The sequence below is a fragment of the Ambystoma mexicanum genome, chromosome 8 (assembly GCF_040938575.1).
Source record: "Ambystoma mexicanum isolate Mex_15411 chromosome 8, UKY_AmexF1_1, whole genome shotgun sequence".
Classification (NCBI taxonomy): domain Eukaryota; kingdom Metazoa; phylum Chordata; class Amphibia; order Caudata; family Ambystomatidae; genus Ambystoma; species Ambystoma mexicanum.
This window is the reverse complement of record NC_090929.1, coordinates 950,576,688-950,588,282: the sequence shown is the minus strand read 5'-3', so window position 1 is coordinate 950,588,282 and position 11,595 is coordinate 950,576,688.

The following is an 11,595-nucleotide window of genomic DNA, read 5'->3' as shown; positions in this document are numbered from 1 at the left end:
GATGCTCACTTTTCAAAAATAGAAGCAAGCTAAATGTTGCTTGCTTCCATTAGGCCTTCTGATAGACTGTCTCGGCCTTTCCAATCTCTGATCTCTTTCAAGATGGCTCCTATAGGCAATAGGGATGCCACTCCACCTTCCTATACTGTTAACCATAGTCCCGAGTTTCTTTCTGCCTTTCTGCATACAGAGGAATGGTACTCAGTCAATGGGTGATTCCAAGCGTTGCACCAATGTTGCGAACTTGACCAGTGAGGACAGACCTTTGTATGTAGGCGATCCTGTCTATTTTGTTTGCGGTAATGAAGCTTTTCCATGGCAACCTAGGGATTGGCAGGGAACCTGTTATTTAGGAATCTTGTTACCAGGGGTATTCATAGTGAGTACCACAGAAATCTCTAAGGCTCGTCCAAGGCGGGCTGAGAGTGGTGATGCTCCTCCACAAGTTCTGGGTGACGTAGCGAAATCCTTAGTACCTTTTTGGGGACAAATACTAAACTCCGAGGATATCAGAAGACTAGCAATAGTACTGGAGAGAACCATCAACCGGACCACTGACATACTCTATAACATGACTCTAGAACAGAAAGCGATAAGGTTAGTGGCACTACAAAACCGGATGGCATTAGACTTCATCCTGGCTAAGCGTGGTGGAGTATGTAAATTAGTGCGGTCCGCTTGCTGTGTTTTCGCACCGGATTCCTCCCCAACCATCTTTAAGGCTAAATCTGCACGTCCTTAGTTCAGAAGTGCACGTTCCCGAGGGAAATTGGGATCTTAGCGCTTGGTTCTGGGACTTCTTACGATCTTGGGGATGGAAGCTACTTTCAGTCTTATTGATTATTCTTGGTATTCTGTTGTTCTACTGTTGCTGTATACAATGTCTTCCTGCCATCTGTTCAGTTTTAGGAGAATGTTGTGCACAGACAATGGGAACATTAAGACAAAAGGTATGCGCACCAGAGAGAATGACCAATGAATTTGTGTTGAAAGAAGACATTTCTGTCACGGACCTTATGGCGATCGATATCTCCGATGATTGTGATTCAGGTTGTATGGACATTGAGACGTGGAGTTACTCGTAAAGTGGCTAAAAGTAGTCTAGCGCTTGGCTTAGGCCAAAAGGAGGGTTTGTTAAATGGGAAATCATATCGTGCCTCCTTTTGCCTTTTTTATTGGCCTAAGCCTAGTCGCTCTGCGAAGAAAAACTGCGTTGTAAAGTTCTGATTTTGGATCGACTTCGCCGCCATTTTAGGGTCATCTGCCATTTTGATTTCTGTTCGTATGTGATTCTCTGCTCTAAAATGGTGGACTGTGTTCCCAACTTGTAACCAAGGCTTCCCGACCTTTGTGCCTAGTTAATGGTTAGACTGTCTGAGGGCCAAATGTTTAGACTAGGTAATGAGACCTTGTCCCGAACATGACTTGTGGTCTAAGGATTGTCTGCACTAACAAGCCTCATCCAAGAGTACACATTGAAGACAATACTGTGTAAATGTCGAGCGTGGGCACTGGCAGAACTGCATTGTGAAGGGATATGTGCTAAGGCTCACTGCTAAATCCAGGAATACACCTTTTCATTGTAGCTTGTTGGACAAGCAAACCTATGTAATCCATGTGCATATTATTGTATGAGCTATATGTGAACTCGGCACAAACTCTAGACCGCAGATTATTAACATGCAGAGGGGCTGGACAATATTGTTGCAAATGTATAAAAACCTGAATGCTTAGATGTCCAGCTCTCTCACTCCTCACTCTGACTAGCTGGTACTCATTGTGATGTATTGAGAGCCAGATAGGTATCTGTATTTCTGTTTCTTTGTAACTGTACAGTAGATTAAAGATCTGTGAATGTTTGGTGTATTTCCTTGTGTGGTACTCAGCTTCGATATTTCCTTGCTTTTACACTCCAAGGTCAGAATGGCCCGGTATTTCCCCATTCAGGGAACCCGGACCCGGACCCGAGTTTGGAGGCAGTCATGCCCTTAATAAGGGCATGACTGCCTCCAAACTCGTAATGAGGCCCATGGTGTAGAAAAGATGACGTTAAACTATTCACTCAAGCAACTGGTGTCACAAGCCTTGGAAGGCCAAATTTTCACTGAGTGTAGTACTTGTCATTATTTTTGTATTTTCTTTGACCGTACTTTCCACATGAATGCTTTTGAAACCTTTCCACCTTGTTCCGTAGATCAGCATTCAAGTGCTGAGCTTGAATAGAACAAGTAACTTATTTTGCAATGAACTCCATCACACAGCAATCACTTTCCTTACCAAGCTGAGGAGCATCTTTAATCCACAACAGCATAGGTATATGTGGAGCCCCATGTGCCTGGTACTCTTTCCTCCAAAAGAAATGTTCTGGAGGCCCCAGGGGACCATTTTCTTTATTACATATGAAGTATAACATTGCTAAAAATCTGTGATGAAAAAACTGTGATACACTTACAAGGTTCATAGAACCTCCCAGTTCATGTGTTCTATGTTGTCTTCCCAACATATTCTCCCAGTGTCATGTGTTCTATGTTGTCTTTCTCTGCATTACTTTCCCGAAAAAACTCTGCAAGATCATCCCAACCATATTCTGCGTAACTTAAAGTCACACACCAGGATGGAGATCCCAAGTTTCTGATCATGCATCTAACCTCAGAGTGTCTCCTATACCAATATTCTTTAGTTCCTCTCTTTATAGTAAGAATATTCATAGGTTTGCCTTCTAAAACTTCATTTATTTTTTTTTCACCTGTTGCAGCAGCTCACACGCAGAAAGATTTTGAAATCTAGCTCCGGTCTTAAGTGTATTAGCAACAGCATAACATAATGTTGAAAATTCACTTTCATACAATAAGTGAAAAATATATTCAACATTTGTGCGGATTCGTGAATCTTGTGAATGCATTCTTGTACAATGATATTCTGAAGCAGAGATTCACACCTTCCGATCATCCAATCTCCCTCCAGTACCAGTTGTAAAAAGCATAGGGAAACAATAGGCTTCTAATGTGTTTTCGTGTTGCCTTTGCTGATTGCCAGTCCGCGAGTCCCACCTCGGGTCCAATCTTGGCCGGCACTCGCTCTCCCTAATCTTTCCTTTCTTTTCCTAACCTTCCACTTTCACTTCTTCAGTGGAGCCACGGTTCCGCTGCCTCCCGTTCTACTACGGAACCGACTCCCGCTCCTCCTTCCCCTTTTTTTTCCATTTCACTGTTGGTCTTGCACGCAAATCAGTGGGCTGCAGTCGCTTCCATTCTGCATCCTGTTCATTTGCCGCGTTCCGTTTCTGGTTACTTTGTTTTCCTAAGGTTTATTGCCTTTCCTTTACTTTCCCCACTTTCACTGCTTTTTCTGCTTCCTCCCTTATTCTGTGTTGTTACTCTTGTCCTCCTGTACCTACCTCTTCATTATATAGTCCTACTGGCACAAATTATACTCCTCTGTCTCCATCATCAGTCGGAGTATTAGTATCCTGCAAGTCTACAAGGAACTTGTTTTGACAGGCCAGAAGCATCCTCTCTTTCTTCCTACTGTAGACTACCCTGTTCTGTTTTATCTCCGCCATTTCGGAAGTCATCACTCTGTGAACTTACCAACTTCCTGGAATACCATCATCTCTCTGTGGATTTACCAACTTCCCAGAATACCATCATCTCTCTCTGGACTTACCAACTTCCCAGAATACCAACAAGGTTTTATTTGCCTTCAGCTTTTTCCCCTTCCTGGGCTGCACAGGGAGGATGCCATTCTTGTTAGTATTGTTTCTCAGCCCAACAACAGTGGTGAGTTCTCGGAACAGACCCTATCTCTTCAAAAATAAGGGAACTCCTGAAGAGACCACCGCAGAACTTTCCGAATCTGAGGTTTCCTCAGGTATGCTCAAACTCCCTTCCATTCCCAGGAGCAGTGATACTTGCAATGCGCAGTTCAAAGACAATTCTCATGGCAGACAGCTTGAGTGATGATGGAAGATAGGCTAATTGGGTGGGGAGGCATGGTCAAGTCCAACCATCCAGCACCGGTGGTACCAGCTTGCGGGCTGCTAGTGAGTGGAATATTCCAGTAGGGTACAAGCGTGACAACCAATTATAGAGGGACACATATCACAGAGCCCTATAGTTTGAGACCCAATGAAATGCTGTGTATTTTGTGACACTGACGATGACTTTCACTAGGGGTGGGCTTAGTTGTCCACTTGACTGTAGAGACCCAACACAATCCCACACCCCATAGAAAGTATACCGAAATGTTTCCCGGTGTCCTACCACAATCCTGCTTAGGTTTTCTTATTTTGCCACATAGTATAACTTCAGTGATGACGAGTTCTTACTATATAATTGTGTATTTTAATGTAAATCCCTGAGATCTGTTCTGTGAGACGTCCGTTGATGTCCGTTGTACTCCCTGTTTTAGATAATTGTTATTAAAACAGCTAACTATTTGCCAACTTCCTGAGTTGGTCTTATCGTTGATGTTTGAGTAACTTCGGCATACCCATCTATCCCATAGAGCGCTACCTCATCTTAAAGGGCCTATGAGTTCAATAGTTGTGTCTTTTTAAGCAAATCACAGCTGAGTCAAGTGTTAGTAGTGTGCATAGGTACATTAAGTAGAGGACAGAGAGGAAGGTGAAAGGTAGATTAAGGATCATGCCCACATCCGACAAAATGACTTGGCATCCTAGTGGTAACGACCTGAGGAATCAAAGGAAATGTATTAAAGAATTGCTGCATGTCCAGGAGTCTTGGTCAAACAACTGAGGGCCGAATATGTGGTAGGAATGTAACTGCATACATTTTCTGAGTTTTGTGAACTCAGGCCCATGCTTCTGCATGTCCAGTTGCCCTCCCACTGCCTCTGGGCACCCCGGTACTTAAGGGTCTGTATCTGCAGCGCTACACTCCCTTCTCTCTGCACTTATTAGCCACCCGCTGGCTGCACTGGTGAGTTAGCTGCACTTCCCCCTTCGTCTCCCCTCTGGCACGTATCCCCTTGCCTCTTACCTGCACTTGCACGATCTGAATGACACAAGGCCTAGTAAGATCATTATTTTGTCCTCCCTTTGTTTTCCCCTCCTTGTCTTGTCACGCCTAGAAACACTTGTGAATGGACGCATTATAAATGCCACGTCACATCATATCATATCACATCATATCATAATAGGAATGTTAATGTAGACTTCTTTGTTTTTATATGGTTGTATATGCAATATGAAAACAAGATTTCACAGAGAAGGGTAACCTGTAGCTGTTGAGCTGAACACATCTGTTTGTCTCTTCAGAAAAATGACTAGACATCTAAGTCTGTAGTTTTATTGTTTTTTGTTATGCTATGTTAAGCGGTGTTTGTATAGCCCTGCACCCACAATTTCCATCACTTTGTAGCATTGACAGATGTCAAAGTGGCTACGGGCTGTTTCACATGGGGTGGGTTGCCCACAGGGAAGGTAGCCCCCATTGGGAAGCAGCTGTGTTATATCGCCAACACGAAAGCATATGATGTATGTCTTTTCTAAAGGATGGTCAGCCTTTGAGGGCATCTGCAATTCCAGGACCTCAGTGTTACTGTGGATATGTTGAACCAATGCATTAGATAAGGAAGAGTAAACTCTCCTCTACTCAATGGCTAGGCCTCAAAGATCCAGGTTTCAGAGGCAGAAAACTTGGATAGAACGTTGGGCACTCATAAATGAGGGAGGGCTTTGAGCAGTGGTTTCTGTGGGACTGATGACCTGAATCAGGTAGTGTCAAAGCTCTTGAGTTAACTAGGAGATTTAATTGAATGGCCATTGTGTGGGAGTCTGGGTCTCTCTTTGATTGAGGAATGGGTCTGCTAGGAATGAAACTGTATCTTTGAGATTTTCCTAGACTTTTCTAATGGGGCTGAAGTTGTGTGCCTGTTAAAGAAGGGCGATGGGGTGATCGTGCGTCCAACAGGAGAGTAGAGTCAGATTAGCAATTTACATTTGCTTGTTTTATTTTCATTCCGGCCCTTTTGATTGATTAAATGGCACTTTGTATGAATCATTCATTTACTTGATGCTCAACATCACCGTCTGGCTTCTTCAAATCACTTGTTGGTCTTATGCATGGAATGCAGATTGAACATTTTGACCTTGTATTAATAATTGTCCTGACTGCCGTATCGGTGGATGGCTCAATTCTGCTTGCCTAGAGAAAGATCGACGGGCAGATTGTTTTTTTTTTTATTGGTGAGTCCCATTCCCTTTCCACAAGATGTGTTCTTCTGTGGTCCTCAATGAAGAACATGCAATGTTTTGGTCAACACAGCATAGTGTGAAATGGAATACCATTACTTAACATAACGTAACATGACATAACATAACATGACACATAAAAGGTAGTATAACAAACTTGCATTATTTCAAAATCACAAAGCCAATAGTTCTGGTGTTCACATCTGTTTATTCCATTTTACATTCAGAATTGATAGTGTGGGGCGCCATTGGGGTTGGGGGTGTGGTGCTAAGGTTGTCAGAGGTGTAGGGTGGCGAGGTATAGGGGTATGGTTGAATAGAGGTGTGGAGTGGTGGTATTGTGGAATGGTTTGTTTGTGTGGTAACATGGAGTGGAATGGTGAAGTAGTGTGGTGCTGGTGGTGCTGGTGTGGAATTGGGGTATTGGTTAGCATGTTTATGTGGGTTGTGGGGGCGTAAGAGGGGGTGTAAGAGTGTGAACTAGTACTGTGTGTATTGGTGTGCATTGGTGAAATCAAGTTGTGGTTTGAATTGGTGCTGTTAAGTGGTGCTGTGGTGGTGTATATTGAAATTACAGTGTGTTGGAGGGTTGTTGCAGTGTGGTGGTTTACTGTGGCTTGTTGGTCTGGAGTTGGGGGGTGGAGGTATAGAGGTGTTGTGACATGAGGTTGTGAAGTTGTAGGCTTTTGGTGGTGTGGTGGTGGTGTTTTGGTGTGGTGGTGTGGAATGGTTGTGTAGAGTGGTGTTGTGGAGCGGTCTTGTGGTGTGATGGTGTTTATTGGTGATGTTCGGGATGTAGTGAAGTTGGTATGTGGTGGTGTGATGTGGTGGTGTTGAAAGATGATGTGCAGTGGTGGAGTCATACAGAATGTTGCAGAGGTGTGGTGTGGAGTAGTGTGTTTGTGGTGGTGTAGAGTGCTGTGGTGGTCATGTGAAGTTGGTTGAGTTGATGTGGGGGTGGTGGTGTGATGGTGTGGAGTTGTAGTGTAGAGTTGTGTTGTGGTGGTGCAATGGAATGTTGGGGTAGTGTAGAATGTTGGTGTCAAGACATCTGGTGGTGTAGAGTGCTGGTGTAGTGGTGTGCAGGTGTAGGGATGTGGAAGCATAGGGGTGTGTAGGTTTTGTGGTGTGAGGGCATGTGGGTGTGGGGTAATGGTGTAGGGAGGTGGTGCGGAGTGATGTGGTGGTGTTGAGTAGGTGGAATTGGATGGTGGGGTGTGGTGGGTTGTGTTAGTTTGGGTTGTGGAGTTTGGGGAGTACTTGTGTTTGGGGATGATATGCAGGGGTGCAGAAGTCTAGGGGTATGCTGGTGGTGTCAAGTGGTGGTGCGGAACAGCATGTTAGCAGTATAGATGTTTAGGGATTTGGAGGTGTAGAAGTGTGGAGATGTCACGGAGTAGGGGTGTGGTGGTGGGAGGGCATGGTTGTGTAGATCAGCGGGTATGTGCAGAGGGTGGTGGTTAGAGGTATAACAGTGTAGGAGTGTGGAGGGTTAGGGGTATGGTGGAGGTGGTGTAGAGTGGTTGTGTGAAGATATGATGTGGGTGGAGGAGGATTCCCCACAGCAATATAACCCTACCTGGCATTCTTATTCTCTATCACTCTACCCCCATTGAAGAATATTTCTCACTGATGCACTGAGAGTGGAGAAGCACAAAAGTAAATATTGCCATAATCCTCTCTATTGTTGTATTTTTACACACATCATGGTTCTTTTTCTAAAGGAATGTGGGTTTGTTTGAAGCACGCCTCAAAGCACCCAAAACACATGTGAAAACATAACAATGCTGTGAAGGACACAATTGCAACCAGATACAATTTTTTTTTAAAGTTGATTGAATTGGCATAGTGAGGTGGCAGAGCACCATTCAAGACCACACTTTGGAAGGTGGGGGAGACAGCATGGTGTTATGGCCAGAGAGTGTTGGAGCGAGGGGTTTGAGATGACAAAGTCACAAGGAGTGAAGCTGAGTTCATAAAGGGGGATCCAAAAGTGACACTGCTGGGAGCAGGGCACCTGGAGTCATACACAGGGTTGATGAGGAACAAAAGAAATATCACTGCACACCAAAACTGATAAAACGCATCTGCTTTCAAAGGCAACTCAGGATTAGTCTAATTAATTATTGCTTGCCTTCTCTCTCTCTCTCTCTCTCTCTCTCTCTCTCTCTCTCTCTCTCTCTCTCTCTCTCTCTCTCTCTCTCTCTCTCTCTCTCTCTCTCTCTCTCTCTCTCTCTCCCTCGCTTTCTCTCTCTTTAATCTCTGTAATCTCTGTAATAAGGTTTTGCCACATTTGGTGCACCAAATACAAATTGGAAACAGAGCAAAATTCTGTTAAAACCAAAAAAAGATATTTGTTTGCATATTGAAAATTGGGAAGGAAAAAGAAAAAAGAAAAACAAAATGATATGATATGATATTTTATTTATATTGCGCTGATACACAAGTGTTTCAGAGCGAGAAAAAAGAGTTAAGTAGGATACTACAAGGTGGTGCAAAGGAGAACCTGGATGTAAGGGGAACACCAGCCTTACACATAAGATGTGTATCAGCCACTTTTACTACCTAAAAGTAGGCAAAACTCCCCCCAGAAAATAAGAAACTGACACATAGAACCTTGTGCCCCTGCTTTCACCCACAAATCCTTATGGATATGTTTGGACTAGTAGTGCACGTAGTACCACAGGAAAAACTACTGTTGTTCTTGAGTAATCGGAAGAAGTAAACCAACTATCTTTCATGTGCATGCACAACTAGGTGCAACAAACTAATTATTACAAAAACATTTCTGTTTTTCCAGTTAAAACCTATTTTTTACTCGCTTATAAAATACTCCCATTGTCAATTGGACTTACATTTTTACTCCCTAAAAAATTATTTTACTCCAACAAACAAAAATAATCTGAAATGTTTTATATAGGTTGCTATAATTTGACAGGATCAACTGGATTTCAAAAACAGTTCAACATCTGTGAAAGCTGGTTCGTGTAAATGATGCTTTCAAAAAAAGTGTACTTGACAAACTGAACAAGCCATTAGTCGACAGGGAGATATAGTTGTCGGGTCACAGTATTTATTTTAAAATCTGCCCTGCTGAAGCCCTTCAGTGTGACCGGATACACTGATTGCAATCTTTACGTACTGTATATTGGACTCCTTCCCTATTACCAAACAATGGTGCCCTATCTATCAAAAGTCAGGATGCAATAAAAAATGGATGAAGCAAGTAGTAAACATATCATCGTTGCCATCTCTTATCTTATTTGTATCACCAGCAATAAAAAGTACAAACATTGATGACAACCTAAATGCAGTAACTTCGTGAAACAATATTTGGGACGGATATAAAACTGGAGCCATCAGGCTACTGTCCACTCCAGACACTTTAATGCCTCTCATCACCCTCCATCAGGGACATGTCAGGGCAAAAACTGCAATCTTTTCTCCACTGCCATCTGGACTCTGTAGCTTGCTTGAACGCCCTGGGCGGCCTCCTTCTGGCATGGTCTCTGGCTTTTTTCCTGTCTGAAACTCCACACAGCCCCTCTCCTCAACTGCCTTATCCAGTCTTAAGGAGGAAGCATGCCATGGGAAGCTATTTTGGAGGTATTTCTCTGTTTCACGGCCACCACTGGTGTGTACAGGAGTTACATTTGGAGGGTGGTGGGTCACGTACAGTTGCCGCTAACATTAAAACATTATATATATATATATATATATATATGTCTAACAACGTTTTAACAACGTTTTTTTACTTAATATATATATAAAGTAAAAAAAACGTTGTTAAAGGGGCGTTATGGTTCCAAGTAAAACCGAAAAACCCCTGAAATTCGCCAGTTATGGTAAGCTAAGCAACCATAACTCGCGCCACCGCTGTGCATTTTATATTTTCCTCCCCGGTTGGAGATTGCAACATGTCTGACCATGACAGTAGGAGCAGTGAGGATGACGTTATCATTTCGGTGGACAATCCTTCACCACCAAGGAACAACAACACAGGCATGAAGAAAACTGCAGACAGTCGGCGCTTCTTTAAAGTGAAGGAACACCACTCCAGGAAAGAGGTTCATTAGGTGCTGCGCACCTTCTGCAACAAGACTCTATGCAGTGGGCCTTCAAATATTCAGTCTTAAAGTCTGGGAACATCGACAATGGTTAACCATCTGGTGAGAGTCCACTGGGACAATGTTGCTGATGAATAAAGCCTGTGAACATTACATAAGAAAAATGCATGGGAGTAAATCTTTGTACAGACGAAGGTCAGCACCACCTGCACTGCCTCCATCCACCAGTTAAGCAACAACGCCAAGTGCAAATGAAGCATCTACATCAGCAGTGGTATCCACTACATTAACTCCTCTGTTGTCGACACCCAACCTTTCCAGGATTCAAATCATGTGTAAAGGATGATGCAAATGGGTAGTCAAGAGAAATGCCACAATTGAGCAATGGCTAAAGTTAATCGCTCAACATCAGATTACTAGTCATGCTTAGTATTTTTTTTGTGTCAATTTGTTTCCCCTCTTTTTAAAAAAAAAACATAAAAAATATATGTTGCATTTTATTTGTTATCCCTTTGTTAAATATTTAATCCTTATGTATTGTCCTCCCCTATTCCACCCACCACTTTCCATCCGCCAAAACGACCCTTTTAAGAGCCACCTTTTATGTTACAAAAATAGATAAAATTAAAATACTGCAAAAATGTATTATAATATCTATTGTAATTTATTTTATGCAGTTTTATACTGAAAATTGTCAATTGTTGCCTGTATCCATGACTATCTTAGGCACAAATAAAAGCTCCCCAGTTGTTGCTCACCTTAGCCGCGCAAAAAAGAATCCTGATATTCATTGGCTGGTACTGTAACTGGAGCTAAAAATTATACTATAAAAAAAGAAACAACTCTTTGTATGTGCATATATGCATTACACATATATAATTATCCAAAGTGTTACCAAATGCCTATGTCCTTGCGTCTTTCTTCCATATATGAACTCTGAAAAAAATAAAATGTACTTAATATTAAAGGAATGGTTCGGTCAAAAAATGTTATTGCCCCTACGGGTCGGCCATGTGCTTTTAAGCCTAAGTCGCTCGATTTTAGAAAAATTTCCTATGGACCTTACCTGAGTTTTCATCCATTAAACGCACGCGAAAACAGGCATCAGGGAGCCGCCATTTTGTGATAATCCTATCATTTCCCCCATCGCCCCGGCTGACCTGCTTTTGCGGCATTAAATCATATCCCCCGCCCCTGAGCCTGACATTATCAAAACATTCATATTCCCCACCTCTCTCCGTGACGTTTCGGTGCTGCGTAGGCAAACGCGCCCAGTCGTCTTCTACGCGACTTCACACAGAACCCGGAAACCAA